Source organism: Pinus tabuliformis, chromosome 8, assembly GCF_031772625.1.
Source record: "Pinus tabuliformis cultivar Carrire ecotype Pingquan chromosome 8, CPIR1, whole genome shotgun sequence".
NCBI lineage: Eukaryota > Viridiplantae > Streptophyta > Pinopsida > Pinales > Pinaceae > Pinus > Pinus tabuliformis.
The window spans coordinates 633,735,732-633,757,145 of NC_142294.1; positions in this window are offsets into that span (position 1 = coordinate 633,735,732).

Genomic DNA, 21,414 nt, shown 5'->3' on the forward strand with positions numbered 1-21,414 from the left:
CCTTGAAAGATTATGACAGTGACTAAAGACCTACAATCACATGGATGCATGGTTTTTCATGCGACTCAGATTTTTTTGTGAAAACAAGATCTGACTTAGGGTTTGGGCATGTGGAGGGGTGGTTTAGCTCCTATGCGTCCTGTAGCTCCCGAGGAAGGTCAGTAAGGTTTTGGTTTGTTGATTCCACTTCCTTAAGGTGATCTACGAGGTTGAGTCATGTCATAGTAGCCCTCACCTTGTGTTTAACCTAGGTAGGATAGTTAAAGTGAGTACATATGGGAGGAGGTGTTACAGAGTGGTATTGGAGCATGGTTCAACAATTGGACTAGATGGGCTAGATGCATGTTGCTAAACATGCATTGTCATGGTAAAGGTTCTCATGCATGAGGCCATTTCATGTATTTTATGCCATCATGATGTTGTTGGTATGTTATGAGGATGAAAATTTGTGGAGATAGAGTAGGAGATGAAAATCATTCGAGTGAATTCGTAACACTGGAGCATTTTTCCAACCAAGGCTTACATGACTAGTAACTCATCCCAAGATGTTACAAGGCTTCGAGAGAGTTTGTCCAACCAGGGCTTCCAAGAACTAGTAACTCAACCCAAGATAAATGAAACATGAGAATTAACCAGAAAAATAAAGAAATGAACCCATAACACCATGGATATTCTGGAAATGGAAAGGATAGGAAAATCCACTGTTAATCCAAGCAATACTCCATGCTAATGACAAATCATGACCAATAAACCATATGCATATGACATGCATGCCAAAACTAGTGAGGAAAACATACATGCAACTCGATACCTACAAGAAAAACCCGATGTAGTTGTTTATCTTGATGTCCTCTTGCAATTTCCTTGTCTTCCTTGTCCTTATTTCTCAAAAACTCAAAATATTCACACTCCTCCAAGTGTGTTCCAAGGACTCTAAGTTTCCAAGAGTATGAAAGAGACAAAATAAAGACAGAGCTACAAAAATACACTGAACAATTCTATGAACTCATCCTCATAAAGCTTTTTACTAATGAGGCCTTTATTTTCCTTCATTTTACTCCTCACATGCAACCTGTGACATTTCACCTCTCTTTTCTCCTAATTTCCATTATTTCCATTAATAAATGTGCCAAAATGTCATTTTTCCGTTCCAAATCCTTTACCATTTCCTTTGCCAATTTCATTGGCCATTAATCAATGACCAGTGATCCCCATCATTATGATTTTCCCAACATTCATCTTGGAATACATGTCCCATCAATCGTGGTTACTTTTTTGCCTTTATTAACTTTTATTACATAGATTTTTAATCATGGTTGTTACAGAATCCTCCCCTTTCGTGGAACACCATCCTAAATGTTAAACAACACCTATAACCACAAGACAGTTGTAGAAAAACATATTGCCCATGTTTCTTTATAACTTAGCTTGTTGCAAGTATTTACAATGATCATTCTGCTAAGAAGCAAATAAGCATGACAGCATAACAAGTATAACATCATATTGTCATGACACCCATACTTATTGGAGCTTTATAACATATCTTGTGGCAGTATTTACATATATATACATATGTACATATACAAAACATCACCAAACAATGTACCAAAAACATATACTAAGACATCCACTCAACCAGCGAATAAGGAAATTTACATAGCTCGCATATGATTTGTCATCTCCCATGTAGCTTCATCAAACCCAAAGTGCTTCCATTGCACTTTAACCTACTCGATTTCTCAGTTCCATAGGATGAGCATCCTTCTCTGCAAAGTGCACTACCATTCCATCTAGATTATCCTTCTGGATCTGCATGCAATACCGATCAGTCAATCACATGGTCAACATCTTTAACATACTTATTAAGTAATGATAGATGTAGAACATCATGGAATTTCACTATTGGAGAAAGACTAAGTATTTAGGCTTTTGCCCAATCCTCTCAATAATATTGAAAGGTCCACAAAACTAGGGCGCTAGCTTGGCACCTGATCCAATCTACAAGGAGCTCTTCTTCAGCTTGATGTGCAACTAAATCTATTCCCCAACCTTGAAATCCTTGAACAACCTATTCCAATCTGCATAGATCTTCTGCCTATCATGTGCTTCTTTCAAGTTCTTCTTGATTACCTACATTTACCACTCCATGTCTGCCAACATGTCTAGTCTAATCAATATCCTCTTCACTAGATCACTCCAACTGACAGGAGTATTAAAACTCTGCCCATACAATTCCTCGAATAGACTCATCCTCGGTGACTCCTAATACCCATTGTTATAAGAAAACTCTACCAGAGGAAGGACTATTCCCACTTCCACTGTTGATGCATCACATACATCCTCAACATGTCCTCCAATATCTTACTGACGCTCTCTGTCTGGCCATCTGTCTGTGGATGATAAGTTTTATTGAAGGACAACTCTATGCCCAAACCTGCAAATAAATCCTTCCAAAACGTGGTAGTGAACTTCCCATCGCTTTCTAAAAAAATCTTCTTCAGAACTCCATGCAATCTAACCATGTCCTTGATGAAAACCCATGCTACATCACTTTATGAGAATGTAGACTTCACTGGAATGAAGTGTGCTACCTTTCTCAACCTGTCCACCACTACCATGATGGAATCATGCTTTTTCACTATCCTCAGTAGACCTGTGATAAATTACATGGAAATAACCTCCCATTTCCACTCTTGGAATCAGAACCGGTTGTAGTAGTCCACCTGAATGCTTACACTCTGCCTTCACCTCCTGAAAAATCCAAGCACCTGCAACACCATCTTCTACATCTCTCTTCAAATTCAACCAATGATAGAATTTCTTCAGTTATTTCAACATCTTGTGATAACCTGGGTGACCTGAATATGGTTTCACATGAATTTCCTCAATATAACCTTCCTAAGCTCACTACTATGTCGCACATATATCATGTCTCTAAATCTAACCAATCCATTTTCTTTGAGATGAAAGTCCACATCCTATGCACCTGCATCTATACTTGTACTTGTACCACTACCTATACATGTACCTGTACCACTACCTGTATCACTACATGTATATGTACTTATACTCTACTTTAACCTGTGCACAATCTCCATATACCTATCACCTGCTGACTTGCCTGAAAGGTCCTGTCCTATAAGTCTCTCCCATCAGAGCGCATATTTGCTATGTGATTTACCTGTATGTGCATGCTAAGAGAACCTACCACCCTATTCTCCTTACCTTTGATATACCTGATCTCAAAGTCTAACTCACTGATCATGGCCAACCACTAATTTTTCTTGTCATTCAGATTCACTTTGTCAAATAGATACCGAAACTCACTATGATCACTCATCAATACAACCCCCCTGCCAAGAAGATAGTGCCATCCACATCGTCAAGGCATGTATGATCGCTACCAACTCAAGATCATGTGTCGGGTAATTCTACTCGTTCTCATTTAGTTTCCATGACTCATATCATACCACTTGTCCATCTTATATAAGGACTCCACCAAGTCCTCTCTTACAAGCATCTGTACATACTACAAACTCTACTTGGATTTGCAATTTTTAACATTTTTGCTTGTGTCAATAGCTACTTGAGTTGGTCAAAATTGGCTACGCACTCCTTTGTCCATTGAAAATTCTTACCTTTCCTTTGCAATAATGTGATAGGATAATCAATTTGTGAGAATTTCTTAATGAACCTCCTATAATATCCTTCTAACCCCATGAAAGATCTCGCCTCATCCACATTCTTGGGAGCCTCCCACTCCATGATAGCTCTTACCTTTTCTGGGTCCAATGTGATTCCATCCTTGGAAAGCACATGTCCCAAGTAGTGTACCTCAGTCTAAAAGCAATTTCACTTGTTGAGCTTAGCATACAACTGATGCTCTCTCAAAATTCTCAACACTGCTGCTAAATTCTCGACATGTTCTTCTTCATTTTTAAAATATACCAATATATCATTAATGAACGCAATAAAAAACTTGTCCAAATATGAACGCAACATACTATTCATGAAGCACAGAAAGGTAGTTGGAGCATCAGTTAAACCAAATGAAACTACAACAAACTCACAATTCCCATAGTTGGTCTAGAAAGTTGTCTTCTATATGTATTCTTATTTAATGCATACTTGATGATATCCAGATGTTAGATCAATTTTCAAGAACACTGCTACTCCCTTTAACTAATCGAACAAGTCATCAATCCTTGATAATAGATACCTATTCTTGATGGTCACTTTGTTCAACTGTTTGTAGTCAATGCATAGCCTGAGAGTACCATCCTTCTTCTTCACAAACAATATCGGTGTGCCCCATGGGATACTCTTGGCCTAATGTACCCCTTGTCAATCATTTCCTTCAACTACAACTTCAACTCTACCAACTCTGGAGGGTTTATCTTGTAATGTTCCTTTGATGCCAAAACTTCCCCTGGCACCAACTCAATAGAAAAGTATACTTCCTTGTGTAGTGGCAACCTTGAAATATCTGTAGAAAATGCATCCTAAAACAGTTGGAGAACTAGGTATTTGTTCAAAAAATATGCATTCTCAACTTCCTTACATTTATCACTAGAAATGTGCATTTCAAATAACACACACCCTTTCCAATGACCACACTTGGCCTACATAGATGTCACCATTCTAACTGATGTTGCTTTCTTCTTATCCCGCAAGACTCTTTGTTCCCCATTATCATCCAAGCACTCAATATCCTTGTCATAACACTCGACCTTGGTTCTATGAAGTTTCAACCAATTCATGCCCAAAAACATACTATGTTATCCCAATGCTAATACATTCAAATATGTTGTGAACAATGTAAACTTTGAAACGGGAACTGATATGATTACACGTTTCATAGAGGTAGCAAAAAAGTGACGCGATTTTGAAAAGGGGTGATGCATAATACACATATTTTCTTTAAGCATATTTTTTGGCACTTTAATTTTTTTATGTGCATTACTTTTTAGAATGTTAGTGATTTTCACGTTGATTTAAAAAAGTGGTGATTCTGCATTAGGCTCTTTCCTTAAAAGACATAATTTTTTACTTTAAATTTTCTATTGTATGAAATTTAAATAATTATTTTCTAAACATCACAATTTTTGAAGTAGTCTTCTTCTTCATACTTTCTTGTTTTTTTTTTTGTAGTGAGTTTTTTATTGTTTTTCATATTTAGAGAAGGTCAATATTTTAAAGTTTTGATATTCTACATATTTACACATTGTTAATTGATTTTTCAATGCAAATCAAATAATTGTCTCTAAAAAACAATAATTTTTAACAATTGACATAAAAATGACCATTTTCAACATAAAGATAACTAAAAATTACTCATTTTGATAACTTTTTGCTAGAAATGACATGTCAAAATCAAAATTTTTATAGGAAAAATTTAACAAAAAATGGTTAAGTAATATTCTTTTTGTTTATGAATTTCATGTCAAAAAAATAATCTATTTTTAACAAAAAATAATGATTAACATAAAAATTAATGCAAAAATCACATAATACAAATATTGAACACATAACAACATTAATTGAATGCTTATTCTTCTCATAAAATGTCAAAGTCAAAACGTTACAAGTATAACTAATTAATAGTTACAAAAAATGAGCTTGATTTCCAAACATAACTTAAATTTCATCCACAATATCATGTAATCCATACTCTTCATCCTCTAGACTTTCATCATTGTCTTCTTCCACAATATTTTCTGCTTCATTTTTCTCATTTTCCTCTTCTAATGGATCTTTGATGTCTGCGAATCTCCCAATCTGTGCCTTTCCAATCATTCCATGTAATGGTGGTTGAGGTACCTTTGTCTTGTTTGCCACATGTGATTCACTAAAATCCCCTTTCTTCAACCCAATTTCTTGCATTGCATCTGGAATAAATTGAAGAGCATTAATTTTTTCCTAAATAAAATTGCACTGCACTGGATCTTTTTCAACGACAATGCAATTTCTTCCTTTTTGAAGACAACATGCTAGTGTTGTACCTAATTATCAAGTGAAAAATAAATAATGAAGTAAATTATTATAATGATTTATAAATTAAGAAAGAAGATATTGGAATTCAATTCCATATAATAAAACTTACATGAGCAGAAAATAAATCAAGAACCCAATCTCCTTCATTTCAACATATGTCTATAAGATAGTTAATCAGTAACTATGGTTTTTTATAAATGTTAACTATCCATCATTTTTCTTCTTTATATTCATATATTAGTTTTCTCACAACAACATCATAAGTCAATCCTTGGATATCACTCTTTCCATCTACCCGATTAAAAATCATAGACATATAGCTATCATCTTTTGCCCAACTATCAATACGGATGAAATCACAATCATTTTCAGATGGTCGATCTTCACGGTTAAGAAGATTTTGACTTTTTCTTGTAACATGAAATAGTAAATGTTTAATTAACTTGTACATAAATTAATTTTTTAACATTAATCAAATATACATTTTCAATGTCTTACCATGTAAGCTGCATCCTTGAGTTTGTTTTCCCCTTGAAGCTTGACAATAACATTTCCAATTGTGTGTCTGAATGAAATGTCACAAATCTCCATTATGGTGATGATGTGACTTCTACAAATCTCGCAACCACTTTATTAAGATGTTTGATGAATATAAGGGTCACTATCATAGCCAATGTTTGGGATATTGAAACCATGGGGAATATTTGTAATAACTAGGGAATAATCAATAAAGAGTACTGAGGAGGGTTGCATGATTGTAGTGCTAGCAGATGGAGATCACAATGGCTATCCATTCTGGGTTTTTAAGGTTATAAAGTTCATTATAGAAAATGAAGATGTTACAAGTGTTGAAGTACATTGATATCCCACAAATACACACCCATTCAATGGTGTGTATAAGCCAAAGATTGTAGTTGATAAAAAATTGGCAAAAATAGAAAAAGAAAGGGTACAAATATAAATCGTCGTCGCACAGGCCTCTTAAAATTGGAGGATGTTGACATTCATGTTTATGACTTCAATTTAACAAATAAAGGAACTCTTTGCTTCAAGACGATACAAATTCTAAAAAGGTTGTTACCAGAAGGAATAGTGTTGAGATGGGAGTTTACGAAAACCAATCGTAGATCCAAAAGAATTTTCAAACCTGAAATGGTGGGCATGCATGTGGACTCAGATGAGGCACTAGTTGATGAAAGATAAAATATGGAACATATTCATCTACATCTAGTTATTCATCTGAAGATGTGAATTCTGATGGTGTGCAAGAAAATATGAGTGATTTTGAATAATTGTTTAAGACAATTTATATAGCTGATGTTTGCATCGTATCTTGAAATAAAAATTTTGATTTCCATATGCTGTTAAATCAGAAGTTATGAGTCGTTTTTATTTTGTTGCATTATATGTTTTAATTCTGATGATTTTTATTGTTTAGAATATCTACAATGCAACAATAACTTAGAGATTTAATGTATGTTTCATTCAATCTACAAATAATGACATTTTGATTAATTTAGCCACGTAATTTGTTCATAATGTCATGGTTTTTTATTTTTATGGTTTAAAATTTTCCAATTTTTTTTGTATCTTTGATGTTATGGTTGAAGACAATTAGAATTTTAGCGATCTTTAGAGTCATGTTATTATATTTTTAACATGGATGAAAACTAATAAAATTTTAATGTGTTTAAAATCCCACTATTTTATCTCTATCGTAATTACTAAAACATGTTGAAATTATACTTGGGAAAGAAAAATGTTATTCTACCAAAAACATTAATGTGTTTTTTCCTCAAAGACAGTTGTTTCTTTGCACATAAAGATTCAGTTTTACTGGTATTTTTTAAAAATGTTGAAAATTGACACTGAAAAAAAAACCATCGTTTGAGTATCAACACTTTTCTTTTTCAGGGTTTTTTTGCACAATTTTTGTACAAAAAATTCGTTTTCACTGCCATTTTTAAAACAAGTTCAAAATTGACCCTAAAATAAAACCATCATTCTAGTATGCACACTTTTCATTTTTAGCACTGTTTTTGATGTTTTTTTCAGGGTTTTTTGGCCAGAGTTCCCGTTTTGAGTTTATAGTTACCGTTTCAAATTTTACATTGTTTGTTGTAGGCATATCATTAAAATCATAAAATGTACAAGCTCTTACCTAGTGATGAACTCTCTTCTTTGTACATGTAGCCAAATGCACTAACTAAGACTTTGCATGCACTTCTAAATTAAAACCACACTTATCAACTAGTTCAATATTAACATAACTATAATTAGATCCAAGTTCAATCAAAATATAAACAACTTCATCAAAAGCTTACCATCCTTCTCAATGATAGATTCCTGATGGTCATATTGTCTGTTATCCAACACCACATAGATCCTAGGAATACTCTACCCAACAACTCTCACTATTTTTGCCACTTGAGAACTGTAGATATGTGGTCTACCACCCTGATGTTGTGGACAATCTATCCTATGATGATCTTTTCCATAAGTCCAACATTGTAAAGGCTTCCAAACTTCATCCTTATTCTACTCCTCAGATTGAAGTCCATGTCCTCTTTCATATGCATTGCACTTCTTAGATGGCATTGCATTCTCTTCATTGCATGTACCAGGAGGACTTGCTCGCTTCTTGTCCCATTTTCTTTTTTTCTTTGCATTACCTTTCCATTCTGGCTTAGTCTCAGATGTACGCTTGAATTTCTCGTAACAATGCTTTAGCTTCCAGATGGCCTCCTCCAATGATATAGGCTCATCACACTCAATCACATCTTTGAATGAAATTGGTATTCCACTAATAAATTTTGAATCTGAGCCTTCTCCTCCTTGAGGTAAGGAACATACCTCAACAAACTCCAGAAATATACTGGTGTACTCCTCATCTTTCATCGATCCCATCTTTAGCTCATAGAATTATTTTTCCCTGTCATCAAAGTATCTCTCTGATAGATGCTTCTTTCAGAATAGCCTCTCGAACTCACTTCAAGTCAAGTCCTCCTCATAAACATCTTTAACGTTCTTCACATCTTCCCACCAAATATTTGTTTTACCTTTAAGATTGAATGTAGCTATTCTAGCTTTCATGTTCTCTAAGTAATCATGCAACCTAAAGAACTTCATCATACCAAGAAACCATGCTTCTAAATTATGTTATTTCTTCATCTCTCCATAAAATGTAGGTGTATTTTCTTTCTTAAACTCATCTCTAAAATATCCCCTGTCACTCCTCCTGTAAGGATGATAACACATTTGCTCATCATAATTCTTGTGAAACCTAAATTAGATTAGTACTTGTGTCTATGAAAACTCCTATCTGGAGTGTACAAGAACCTTCCACCTCTGATAGTGTCCTCTATAGAAGTTACCACTATAGATCAATAGATTATGCAATATACTAAAACAGAATACAAGATCTACTTCTACAACACTTTGCGGAAGCTTAATTGAATTGAGCAAGATCAGGAGAATACATATAACTGAGAATGAGAAATCAATCACACATAACACAGAAGAAATAACTCGAGGAAAGCCTCATCCTAAAACCCCAATCTCTGTATTATCATACACATGGAAATATGTACATATTAGAAAAAGAATTAGCTCACAAGCTATCCTGCTCTCTCTGCAATCCAACTGCTGCTCATAGACAGTCAAAGGCTTCTCACAAACATTTTCATTTTCCCTCCAAGCCTACTATTTCCTTGTGCATTTTTCCCTGGGTCCTCCAGCTATATCCTGTGTGATTCTCACCTCACACACTGCTCTGACCTCTATAGTAACTGCACAAACCTAAAGGAGATAATCCTTCTGTATGGATGAGTTTCCTTTATAGGAAAAAATTCATCCAACTGATAGTCCATTGTCCCTCCTCTAATATCCATTGGGTCTCTGTCAGAACTGACATGCATGAGTTATTTATGAGAGAATATTCAGTTATCTGGAGAGCAGCAGTTACATGCATGCAAGCATTAAATAACTGAGCTCACAATTAATTCAACAAATTGTTTGAATTAATCTAACTAGACTTGACTTAGTTAACTGAGCCAACTAATTACAACTCATCCTTATCCTTTAACTAATGGATAAATCCCTTAATCAAAGGAATAACTGTTGCATGTTCTCACATAGACTTCATGTTTATTTTTCCTTAACTAATTAACTCAAGATGAATTAATTAATTAATTTACAAATAGCTGCTAAGATAAAATTCAAATTTTTCTTCACTATTTTAGTTCAGGGACTAAATAAAATAGGAATCTATCCTGAACTGCTAAAAATAGAAATGTTATTTTTAGCACTTCCATTTTTCATTCCTTGTTGCTCAGTCCAGCACTGGTACCTGAATTGATATTTATAGCAATGTTATTTTTAGCACTTCTATTTTTATCATTTCTTGTTGCCATTTTCAACACTCCCTCTCAACAAGAAAGGCATTCAACTTGAACCCAATCCTAAACCTTTGGAATGTTCTGCATGCAACACTTCTCCCAAGTGTGGTTGCTCTAGCAACCTAGAAACAAAAAAAAACTCCCAACTGAACTCTCTATTGGGCTAGAAACATACTTTGATGCTGAGGCTCCCTCTGCCGCTAACAAGTGCTCCCTCTATAACCTTTGAGCTGCTGCAGCATATCCATGCATCTCACACCATTGCACACCCTTCTGTGCCATCCTGCACTGGTGCAACACTCCTGTGCCTCTCACATTGTTGTAGCCTGCTAGCTCTACACAGTTGGGACTCCTACATTGTAGCTCTCTCTGCCACTCCATCCGCATCTGTCTCTACCAACTCATCCAGTCTTGCTACTCCTCATTGGGGCTCCCGTAGAAAGGTCTAATAAAAAAGGTTGGGTACCTCAATAATCCTGCCCCTATTCCATCCTTCTTGGGACTGTCACTCCACATCACCCCACCTCCTACCTGGAGGTATGGATGCATGTGATCCCTCTGCCCACCTGGCTCGAAATTTCCCCCTACTGGAGGTCTTTGCATGAGTAGATGTCTCTACTCAATCTCCTCTCGGCTTCTCTAGTTGTGGATGCTCCACAACTTCCTGAAGTTGCTTATCCAATTGTGGCTCCTCCACAATTTTCTGAGACTTCTTTTGTGGCTACATGTTGAGAGGTAATTTACTCTCCCTCTCAACCACCAAGTATCTAACCTTTTCCTTGCACCTCAAGGCTTTGCATGCATCTCGTACATCAAGTGCATACAAGTTCTTGGCTAGCACACCAATCTGTTTCATCGTTCCTGTCGTTACGAAATTTTCTTGAAAAAGAGATAATTTTCAATGATATTTTCCTCATCCGAACTCTGAACTCCGATTTAGATCTTCTTTGTAAACTTGTGGTCAAATTTTTTTATTTTTTTTTACTTCGATTTCGCTTCTTTGTATATCGTTGACAGGTTTGATCAACTTTGCTTCAATACCATGTAGAAATTTCCGTTGTAGATCAACATATTATGTAATATACTAAAACACAATACAATATCTACTTCTACAACACTTTGCGGAAGCTTAATTGAATTGAGCAAGATTAGGAGAACACATATAACTGAGAATGAGAAATCAATCACACATAACACAAAAGAAAGAACCCGGTGAAAGCCTTAGCCTAAAACCCCAATCTCTGTATTATCATACAAGTGGAAATATGTTCAGATTACAAAAAGAATCAACTCACAAGCTATCCTGCTCTCTCTGCAATCCAACTGTTGTTCATAGAAAATCAAAGGCTTCTCAGAAACCTTCCCCTATGCCCTCCAAGCCTCCTATTTCCTTGCACAGTTTTCCCTAGGTCCTCCAACTGTATCCTGTGTGATTCTCACCTCACACACTGCTTTGACCTCTATAGTAACTACACAAACCTGAAGGAGATAATCCTTCTGTATATGGATGAGTTTCCTTTATAGGAGAAAAATCATCCAACTGATAGTACATTGTCCCTCCTCTAACCTCAACTGGGTCTCTATCTGAACTGACATGCACGCGTTATTTATGAGAGAATATTTAGTTATCTGGAGAGCAACAGTTACATGCATGCAAGCATTTACTAACTGAACTCACAATTAATTCAACAAACTATTTGAATTAATCTAACTGAACTTGACTCGGTTAACTAAGCCAACTAATTACAACTCATAATTACGACTCATCCTTATCCTTTAACTAATGGATAAATCCCTTAATCAAAGAAATAACTATTGCATGTCCTCATATGGACTTCATGTTTATTTTTCCTTAAATAATTAGCTCAAGATGAATTAATTAATTAATTTACAAATAACTGCTAAGATCAAATTCGAATTTTACTTCACTATTTTAGTTCAGGGACTAACTAAAATAGGAATCTATCCCGAACTGCTAAAAATAGCAATGTATTTTTAGCACTTCCATTTTTCATTCCTTGTTGCTCAGTCCAGCACTGGTACCTAAACTACTATTTATAGAAATTCTATTTTTAGCACTTCTATTTTTATCATTTCTTGTTGTCATTTTCAACATCCTCTAAATCCAACTTGTACTCACCAAGATACCTACTTCTATATGTGCCATTAGTTATGTCCTCTTTCTCATGGTTGATCCAAAGTGGTCCCTATCACTGCAATTCTAACAAACTCTGAAATATCGCGCCATTTACCTCTTCTTGTTTCTCTTGAAAAAGCATGATTCTGTCATTATCTGCCTTACAACTCCTTATTTATGTCTTTAAGTTTCTCATTTTGTCTTCCAAATGAGAAGATTTTGCAACACCACGTTTCTCATCTGATCCATATGGAGAGTCTCAGGAACTATAGCCTACCATCTTGCTAGTCATCTTTCATATTCTTCCTTCAAGGTATATCATGTTAGATAAACCAAATCCAATAAACTAACGTACCTTAGCATAATTTCCGGAGGATAACTCATCTGCCAGATCAAAAAATTATTGTAGTACATGTATAACATAATCATGACAACATATAGGAATATAACACATAAGCATATAAACATATGACCATAATTCTAGTTAGAGGCTAGTCATCAATGCATGACCATATCAACTACACATACCATCACCTCATGCATGAAAACGACCACCACATCATTGTACACTTGACCACCTGTGAATACTAATGTGCAAGAATAATGCATGAACCATACACTCATGACAGCACACTCCACAATGACACCATCAACTTCCCATGGAGGCCTCACTACAACCATAATCCATACCATACAAACGCAGTAATCACATGGTTTTACAACACAAGAAACACATATGCAACTGACATGAATGCATGACCAACACACATCCCATCGAGTCTGAGGGGTGAACCATACTCTAATACCACTCTGTAACACCCTCCTCCCACATCTACCTAAGTAATTAGCTAACTCATGTAAACATGTGACAAGAAGTTACTATGATATGATTTGACTCCATATGTTTCAGTTAAGGAAGTGAAACCAGTGGAACACATCAGACAACCCTTCCACATTAGCAATAGGACTCCCAAAAACCAGCCCTACCACTCAGGTAACTAGCCCTTGGGTCCCACTAAGTCTCTAGACCATTAAATGCCCAGACACTCCCTTGATATGGACAAGTATGCATCCAAGAGGCTGCAAATGCTCCCACAACATGGGTATGCATATGTCTAGGTAATTTTCTCCTCAAACCTATGCCTATAGCTCCAAGAATTGTGCCATTTTCTTAAGCTCATAGCCCAAGTCACTACCCATAACTCAGGGACATTTTCAGAACTAAAATATATCAACATAATAATGATACAAATGAAATTACTTGAAAAAGGACTTGACTAGATCCTTACTAGCCATGACAAGCATTTTATCAAACATGTCACAATTATGTAATCTACATGTTTAAACAACCTATCTGAGCATAGGGTTCTCATACTCATCTAAGAATAAATAAGAAGTATTGATGCCTCAACACATTAGCTACAGTTTCATCCATTAGGCCATAGATACAGTGTTCATTCTTTTACAAGTAAAAACATGATGAGAGCCATACATAGCCACTGCCATAATACATGTTCATAACCAGCATAATAGCAACATAAATACCAAGCAAAGAACAACCATATAATCCACATATAAAAAAATATAATACTCATGAATTATCAAGAAGCAATAACCTCATATTAATGATGCAAATGCAAAACTAGGTTCAGGACTTCCACGAACCACCTAACCATAGACATAGTTGAGCCAAATCTCACTTCCCTCGTGCCATATTCTAAGCATTAATGTCGTATCTCATAAAGGACCTCAATGGAAACCATCTAGGGCTTCCAGAGGCCAGATAACCTCAACCCATCAAATTGTGATTCTACCTTACGGTCAAACATCACAAACCGTCACTAGATTGGTATCTACCCAAGCCTTCCAGGGCTCAAGAGCATTTGTTCCAGCCAAGTCTTCCAAGACTAGTAACTCAACCCACAGTTGTCACTAAGCTTCTAGAGTGTTTGTCCAACCAGGGCTTCCAGGGCTAGTAACTCAACCCACCAAGGGCTTCCAAATCATTTTTCGAACCAAGGCTTCGAGGACTAGTAACTCAACCCAAGATGTTATAGGGATTCTAGAGCATTTTTACAACTAGGGTATCCAGGAACTAGTAACTCAACCCAAGCTAAATGAAACATGAGAACCAACTAGAAACTAAATCAATGAACTCACAACACCATGGCTATCTAGGAAATGGAAAGGCTATGCAACTCCACTATAAATCCAGTCAATCCTCCATTCCAATGATATATCATGACCAATAAAACACATGCATATCCCATGCATGCCAAAACTAGCGAGCAAAATATACATGAAACTCCGTACCTACAAGAAAAACCCATTGTAGTTTTTGATCCCAATGTCCTCTTATGCATTCCTGCTATTTCTTTTATTTCCTTCTCCAAAACTCCAAATATGCCACACTCCTCCAAGGGTGCTCCATGCACTCTAAGTATCCAAGAGTATGATAGAGAGCTCGAAAGCAAAACTAACAAAATTTTGTGAACTGATCCTCAAAAGCCCTTTTATTAATGAGGACTCTATTTTCTTCATTTTCCAATATTTACCTTCATTTTCCTCCTCACGTGCAACCTCTGACCTTTCAACTCCCTTTTCTCCTAATTTTCATGATTTTCGTAAATAATTGTGGCATTTTTCCTTTCCAAAGCCTTTTCCATTGGCTTTTCCAATTTCCTTAGCCATTAATCAATGACGAGTGATCCCCATCACTATGCTTTTTCCCAACATTCATCTTGGAATACTTGTCCCGTCAACCATGGTTATTATTTTTGCTTTATTAAATTATTGCATGTATTTTTAACTAGGGTTGTTACATGACTCTTGGCCCATTAATACATAAATGGAAATTGAAATGTCAACTCCAAATGAAAATACTCAAAAGAGAAGCCTAGATGAAGATGGAGAAACAAAGATGGAGGAATGATCATCTAGAAACAAGGCCAAATTGATAGAGGAAGAATTCGAGGAAGAGATTGAGATCTGATTAATAGAGAATAACTTCAACCAGCTAGGGAAAATTTTCATGATTAATTTCAGAACATTCACAAAAATTAAGAAAATCAGAAAGGTGTTGGGTTACGGATGTTACATCATCACCATAAAACTTCAATTGAGACAAGTGATAGGGAGGCTCATAGGGGATTGAAATTTTATGAGGGGATGCGTTATAAAAACACCATGGGAAAATAATTTGACGATGAGTCATTTTAGATAAGAGGTTCAAAACAAACTCAACAGACACAGCTTGCCATTTGGCCCTCCTTCTAGCGCCATTTTCTTGATGGTGCTGGAAATCCACCAACCAAGGGGGTCTCCCCGATGTGGAGTACCAGTTAAACCTCACATTGTTTGGGATAGGAGCCCCATCCATAGTATCGACCTAGATTCCATATATTCTTATAGATTTTCCTAGACTTTAGATGTCAACAAGAGAGAGAGAGAAGAATGTATGTGCCTTTGTGAAAAGCAAGTTTGTGTGGTGAATTTACAGTTGTAGGTGTATCAACGTTCTTACACTACATGGGGGGGAAGGTGAGCCTCTAAGAGAGAGGTAGTAGTACCACAATAGTAGAGGTGCACACAAGAAAAGGAGAATTTCCTAACATCACGCAGAATAATGCACATAGATGCGACAATTGTTACAACCATTACAATACGTTTTCAATAAGAGAAGCACTAAAATAATCAAAATGGTTCAACTACTTTAGTACACGTGAAAGAAAACATGAACTGTAAAAATTCACAAAAAAATCTTACAAATATTCACAATCCATGCATGGAAATGTGTTGGCAATCAGGCTTCAAGTATATAGTAAAAGTCCCAACATACATGAATACAACGAACATCACTAGCTCCAATAGTGCAACATTGGAGCCACAACATTCTCCCGAAAAGTACTAATTTTATCTCTCTGATGCCTTATGGTAGAAGCCAAGGTGAAAAGTCCTTTTCTTGTACCATGAGGGTGTATATATAACAAATGGGGTGATCCTTCACCTCCCTTGTGACTCTTGGGCTACCCTCATGTATGTTCAACTTATCTATCACCCTTTGAATTCCTACATGACTTTTCACATTCTATGAATGACTCTTGGGCTTCCACTTTAGATTATATTTCTCCAATATTGGATTACATATTCCACAAAATGATGTGGCACATGATGAATCATGACAAAAAATGGCATGACACTGATGACACGGATTTCATGCTGACATGGCAATGTCAAGCCATTCTTTTTTGATGCTTTCTTTGTGTCTTCTAAAAGATGGATCATGACCCTATTCTTTTTCCTCCAAATGGCTTATAGATGAGGAGTATTTAGTGTAACTTGATCTCTAGCTGCTATCTCAATTTGATGTCCCTTTGATTCCTCTTGATTGATCAACTGGCCTTTTCAGCTAATGAAGTTCGTTCTAGCATGGTCTCCTTCTCCATCTCCTTCATCATCATCTTGTCATGGTACAATAGAGCACCTGCATCCACAATTCGTTCATGACAAGACGACATCAATCCGATAAACCTCTGTCTAAGATGTTGAATGATGATCCACTGACTCAACCGAAACTGGGTGGCAAGCTAAGGGAGATGCTCAATGACTACAAAGTTGCGTAGCTCATGTAGTCAAGGGTCATGCTTGAGCCTTGAGACTGTGTAATGCATATTTCAGGCTAGACTGGGCAAGTCGACTGCGCAATTCTGTAGTTGAAGGAACCAGGAGAGGGATTGGCATTGTTTATGCTTACTGCATAGTTTTGGAAGACATAGGATGCCAGGTGATTGCGTAATTGTGTATTTCAGAAGCTCAAGGCTGAGGCCTAATCCTTGAGACTCCACAATGTGCAGTCATGACTGAGCAGGAGGGAGAGATTGTGCAGTTTAGGAGGTCATAGGCTGAGTTTGAGCACTATGATTGCGCAGTGCATAGTCCTAAAAGGCAGACATTGTGCATTACACAATGCAAAGGGAAAAAGGTGTTGCCTGAGGGTTGATACTATGCAATGCATGGTTTAGGCTAGGCAGAATGAGGTTGAGTGGCTGGGTGAAGGATTTTTCCCAGTTGGACTAAGTGTTGGATCAATGAGATAAAGATGAGAAAAAGAGAGACTCAGAGTTTGGTCACACACTTATATCACATAATGACATGGAAATGACCACTCAAAACATATGAACAACATAGTTTCCTCAATGCAACAAATTTGCGATGGATCTTACGAAGTGTAACACAAAAGATACATTTTTCTGATGAAAGCGGCGACACTTGTATGATCATGCTTGAAAATTTGGAAGTGAGTGTGAAACATGTCTACATGACAAGAACAAGTCATTATCACAAATATTTCACCTTGAAATGAGCCAAAAACCCACTTTATGTGATAAGAGAAAACTCCTAGGCCAAAAGGCAACACTTGCGATATGATAAGAAAAGTGTGAACAACACTTCTGATATGCAAACGAATGTGAAAGCAACACATGCGAGAGAAAATATAACATGAAAATTAAATTAATTATAGTGATAGAAAGCAAAAGAGACAGTAAAATGAATGAAAATCACGGCAAAAGAAAGGGAGTGCATAAGCGATAGTTTGCAAAACTCACCGAAATAGAACTACAAACGTAGTGAGAAACTATCAAAATTAGTGCACACTGATTGTCTACATGATTGAACATAGCGCATGGATTGTGCTAGTCATATTCAAGCTTGGGTGAAGGAATTCACTCATGAATTCATTGCGGACTAAGCATATGCAAGTAGGTTACTTCAACACTTACAATACAAAAGGGATCTCAAAGTCTTAACAGAGAGAGAAGCGATTACTAACTATGGCAAAGGTGATTTCAAGATCCATAGTAGGCTCCAAAATTCAAGTATAGGAAAAATTTTGGAGGGTATTTGTTGTAGTGATAACAAGCTCATAATATGAAATTCAAGAATTAAGGCAAAATCTAAAAATTCATGCATCTGAGCATGTACAATCTAGATACCTTACCTAGGTGTAGAGTGAGAAAGTGATCTTGGTGAAGGAGTTGATAAACAAAAAGTAGTGAGGTGGTATCCCTAAAAAAGTAGGTGGAAAAGATTCAGCAAAAAATCGAATCTCACATATGTGTTTTCATTATGTTAGAAGATCCACATAACCCTATTGAGCAGCTGCAGTTGTCTGAGAATGAACTCAAGAAGGTGCAAATTGATCTAGAGAATTCCAAGCATACTCTCACACAGAAGGAAAAGCATCTAGATACATCCATAGGGAATGTGGAAGAAATAAAAAACAATTTGAAAAAGGCCAATGAGGAGATCACTGATCTAAAGAAAAATTTGAAGGGTAAAATGTCCCTCATTCAAGCTAGATAAGTAATTTAGGATGAGATTATTTCTAAGGTAAAGAACATTTGGGAGCATATGAACTTAGTGGTAGAGAAAAAAATTTCTATTAAGGATCTTGAATTCTCTATCCTGTCGACCAAGGAGGAAGATGGTAAAAATTCCAAGACAACAGATAAATTCATCAAGTACCTCAACAAAAATCCAACTAGTGAGTTGAGGACAATGGATATTGTTGATAGGATAGGGTCCATCATTGAAATTTCCAAAATGATTCAAAGGGAAATAGTGAGGGCCAAAACTAAGAAGTGTTTAGGTGATCTACTAAATTTTGTAGCTACATTTGACTCGGATTTGGATAAAAGGATCAGAGTTGGATCGCCCAGCTATTGGGATATGGTAGGTGGCCTGATCCCATGGAAGTAGTATCATAAAATGCTAGTTGAGGGAAAGATCAAAATAGATTCCACTCATGAGAAGACTACCACCCTCAAAGTGAAGACTATAGTAAACTTTCCGCGGAGGGACTTACACTTCCCGTTCTTGGTAAAAACTTTGTTCACTTACAAGCCAAATCATACTAAACCTAGTAACATGAAGATAGCTTACCAAAATTTATTTCTCTCTCCTTTTCCAAACCCAATGTTGTGGAAAAAGTGTGACTACTTTGTTAATCCACCCCAAGTTCGAATCATTGTTCTAAAGTCCCTTCCAAAGGAACCAATTGACCCACTATCAATATATTTTGTTGCATTAATCATGAAACCTCATGTTTTGAATGTTTTTGTAAATATTTCGTTTCAAGAATAGCATCAATTAGGACCATTGTGTTGGTAGCACACTCGAACTGTTTAGTTATTAGGTGGTTAGGAAAATCTCAATAAGGAATATTTTGTAATGGGTCCTCGTCTATGATACCCTGTAAAAGTGCTTATAGACTCATTAAATGGGTTCCGAAGTTTTTGGTCTAGAGGTGGCTCTAACCTATAAATTTTGACAAAGTGTTTAAAGAACTTGGTGATGCATGCTATTTTTCAAGATTAATAAAGAAGAAATGGTGATTCTAAGTGTTGAACGCATAGTACGTGATATTTTCTATGTTATTTTTCATATGTGTTTATTTCTACTTTGAAGGTGTGCAAAATTTAGTTGTTGGATATAGTCTTAGAGTTATAGATTCATATATGTCTTATTTGATAAATAGCGCATGTGATGTATGAGGACTAAAGTCCTTAAAATGCGCTCCACACCTTCTAAACTCCCACTTCCATTAATTTGTTTCAGGTATTCCACTGGAATTTGATGCACATGATTTTGAAATCAACCCTTTGTATTAATTTCCTTTCTTTTGTATTCTTCTTCCCATTCATACAACAATGACCAACAAGTGTTTCGTTTTTCTACCTGTAGGTCACCGTATATGAATGCTAAGTCAAATAAAGGATAATTCTCCACATCTGAGCATTCTCCATGTGTTTTAATTGAATCTGCCTTTTGAAAGATATTTTGACTAACTTCAATTTATGATATGCTATACATTAAAACTCTGAATAACACTTATATTCCTTCAAACATTAAAAGATGACCTAGGCATTAATCTCCCCATCATCCCACAGGTTGTCTCTAGGAGCTACAACACCTCTCATGTTGGTTATATGTTGATGATTTATTCTTGATAGATAGTAAGAATTTGATGCTCGACTGTAAAAGGGAGGTGGATTTTGAGTTTGAAATGAAGGATCTTGGTTTGATGCATTACTTATGGGGATTAGAAGTGTGGCAAAGACCCAGAGATATTTTCCTATCTCAAGGAAAATATGTCATGAAACTGTTTCAAATCTTTGGAATGGTAGAATGAAAGTCCCTAGCCACTCCAATGGAGATGAATTTCAAGATGTGAAGATGTTGTCGGACCTAACTTAGTGAATCCCTATGAGTACCAATAGTTGATTGGGGCATTGATGTTCCTTGTGAACACACGTTGAGACATATTTTCTTTAGTTTACACTTTGAGTCTTAACAGCCCCGAAATAAAAGCATGTAATTAATTAGATTAATCATGCAATTTATAATCAACATGTAATTTATCAACTAATTAACATTAAATTTAAAAAGATACAAGTAGAGACAACTTACTTATGGAACGCTAGTTGAATGCTAGTTGAATTCTTCTAACTGCAACAAAGCCTTGGGGAAAACTCTCCACCCAACCGTAGGCTCAATTGCACAAAATATTGCTACAACTGGCCACCCCCGAGCCCTCAATCAATGTACTACTACCAGGGAATCATTTCTCTCACAACACTATTCTCCTAGGAGAATGGATGGTGGAATCATGGAATGATGGAATGCCTCTCATCTTCCTCCCCATCTATTAAATAGAGCAAACATTGGAAGGGGAACCACATGCACACACTCCGTGTGTCAACATGCAACTTTACTACTTTCTTGTTTTATTATTTTGTTTTTACTTTTTGATAGCTTTATTGATTTTACTATTTTTCTATTAATTCTTATTTATATTTATTTAGAGCATGTAATTAATTTACTATT